This window comes from Phoxinus phoxinus (genome assembly GCF_949152265.1).
Source record: "Phoxinus phoxinus genome assembly, chromosome: 8".
Lineage (NCBI taxonomy): Eukaryota > Metazoa > Chordata > Actinopteri > Cypriniformes > Leuciscidae > Phoxinus > Phoxinus phoxinus.
The window spans coordinates 1,405,193-1,408,642 of NC_136883.1; positions in this window are offsets into that span (position 1 = coordinate 1,405,193).

Consider the following 3,450-nt stretch of genomic DNA (forward strand, 5'->3'; position numbering starts at 1 on the left):
AAATCAAGCTTGTGTGTGTGTGTGTGTGTGTTGTTCTCCGGCTCTGGTTCCTCTAGTCGACTGTTCTCGGCTGAAAGGGAACAATAATGCATCCTGACCTGGTTTTGGCTCGGCGTTATCGTTCTGTCCTCGAGCCGAAGCTCCAATGCTTCGGGTGATTTGTCATTTTCCCATCGTACACAAGTGCACCGTACACAAGTGCACCGTACACAAGCGCACCGTACACAAGCGTACACAAGCGCACCGTACACAAGCGTACACAAGCGCACCGTACACAAGTGCACCGTACACAAGTAAACCGTACACAAGCGCACGTACAAAAGCGCACCGTACACAAGCACACCGTACACAAGCACACCGCACACAAGCGCACCGCACACAAGCGCACCGTACACAAGCGCACCGCACACAAGCGCACCAGACACAAGCGCACCGCACACAAGCGCACCGTACACAAGCGCACCGTACACAAGCGCACCGCACACAAGCGCACCGCACACAAGCGCACCGCACACAAGCGCACACCGTACACAAGCGCACCGTACACAAGCGCACCGTACACAAGCGCACCGTACACAAGCGCACCGTACACAAGCGCACCGCACACAAGCGCACCGCACACAAGCGCACCGTACACAAGCGCACCGTACACAAGCGCACCGTACACAAGCGCACCGTACACAAGCGCACCGTACACAAGCGCACCGCACACAAGCGCACCGTACACAAGCGCACCGCACACAAGCGCACCGCACACAAGCGCACCGCACACAAGCGCACCGTACACAAGCGCACCGTACACAAGCGCACCGCACACAAGCGCACCGTACACAAGCGCACCGTACACAAGCGCACCGTACACAAGCGCACCGTACACAAGCGCACCGTACACAAGCGCACCGTACACAAGCGCACCGTACACAAGCGCACCGTACACAAGCGCACCGTACACAAGCGCACCGTACACAAGCTCACCGTACACAAGCGCACCGTACACAAGCGCACCGTACACAAGCGCACCGCACACAAGCGCACCGCACACAAGCGCACCGTACACAAGCGCACCGTACACAAGCGCACCGTACACAAGCGCACCGTACAAAAGCGCACCGTACAAAAGCGCACCGTACACAAGCGCACCGTACACAAGCGCACCGTACACAAGCGCACCGTACACAAGCGCACCGTACACAAGCGCACCGTACACAAGCGCACCGTACACAAGCGCACCGTACACAAGCGCACCGTACACAAGCGCACCGTACACAAGCGCACCGCACACAAGCGCACCGTACACAAGCACACCGTACACAAGCGCACCGTACACAAGCGCACCGCACACAGCCGTACACAAGCGCACCGTACACCGTACACAAGCGCACCGTACACAAGCGCACCTCACACAAGCGCACCGTACACAAGCGCACCGTACACAAGCGCACCGTACACAAGCGCACCGTACACAAGCGCACCGTACACAAGCGCACCGTACACAAGCGCACCGTACACAAGCGCACCGTACACAAGCGCACCGTACACAAGCGCACCGCACACAAGCGCACCGTACACAAGCGCACCGCACACAAGCGCACCGCACACAAGCGCACCGTACACAAGCGCACCGTACACAAGCGCACCGTACACAAGCGCACCGCACACAAGCGCACCGTACACAAGCGCACCGCACACAAGCGCACCGCACACAAGCGCACCGCACACAAGCGCACCGTACACAAGCGCACCGTACACAAGCGCACCGTACACAAGCGCACCGTACACAAGCGCACCGTACACAAGCTCACCGTACACAAGCGCACCGTACACAAGCGCACCGTACACAAGCGCACCGCACACAAGCGCACCGCACACAAGCGCACCGCACACAAGCGCACCGTACAAAAGCGCACCGTACACAAGCTCTTTTCCATTTTTTGACACCGCAGTCCTGAAGTGTCCATAGCCTCTTCCTTTCACCTCTGTACTTATAAAACACTGTCAAAACTATTCCGGTTCATACGCGGCGGAAGCGATAAAAACATTCGGTTACACTTTATTTTAAGGTGTCATTGTTACAGTGTAATTATATATTTAAGTACTGAGTAATATTAAGCAACAACATGTACTTACTGTAGGGTTAGGGTAGGATAGGATTCAGTTGAGGGTTAGTATTTTGTTTTCAATTTTAAATTTGATTTTAAGTTAGGATTTGGTTGAATGTAATTATGCATAATTTACTGTTATTACTATGGTAAGTACATGTAACATATGTAACAAGGACACGGTAAAATAAAGTGTTAACAAAAATTCTGTATTATTAATTTTTATAAGGCCAGACAAGTAATTTGTCGAGGTCAATTTGTAAAGAAAGACTACACGCCTGTACATATATATTCAAACGTGCAAATCTATTGACTGAACACATACTACGCATGTGAATCACGATTTCACAGATTGGCGTTTTTGAAGTTTACGGAGATGATAACGCTCTTCAAAAATGTTCAACACTTGGATCCTGTTTCCAAGCTTGCGTTCTCGAGCACAGAACACTGTTGCCGTGCGGATCAACGGCCAGAACACATTGCACGTTTCTGTTTTCAGTTAACGCGGTGTCGTGTTAGCGGCCCCTAAAATAATAACTAATGATCTTTACAACGGGCAAATTAATCAATCAAAACGAACTTTATCTGGACAATAACTTTATTCTAGAGCTGCTGTAAAGCCTAAACTATCTCTGTTACTGTAATCTCTGTTACTGTAATCACCTGTTACTGTAATCTCTGTTACTGTAATCTCCTGTTACTGTAATCTCCTGTTACTGTAATCTCTGTTACTGTAATCTCTGTTACTGTAATCTCCTGTTATCACTGTAATCTCTGTTACTGTAATCTCTGTTACTGTAATCTCCTGTTATCACTGTAATCTCCTGTTACTGTAATCTCCTGTTACTGTAATCTCCTGTTATCACTGTAATTTCCTGTTACTGTAATCCCCTGTTATCACTGTAATTTCCTGTTACTGTAATCTCCTGTTATCACTGTAATTTCCTGTTACTGTAATCTCCTGTTACTGTAATCTCCTGTTATCACTGTAATTTCCTGTTACTGTAATCTCCTGTTACTGTAATCCCCTGTTATCACTGTAATTTCCTGTTACTGTAATCTCCTGTTATCACTGTAATCTCCTGTTACTGTAATCTCCTGTTACTGTAATCTCCTGTTATCACTGTAATTTCCTGTTACTGTAATCTCCTGTTATCACTGTAATTTCCTGTTACTGTAATCCCCTGTTATCACTGTAATTTCCTGTTACTGTAATCTATGTTACTGTAATCTCCTGTTACTGTAATCTCTGTTACTGTAATCTCCTGTTACTGTAATCTATGTTACTGTAATCTCCTGTTACTGTAATCTATGTTACTGTAATCTCCTGTTACTGTAATCTCTGTTACTG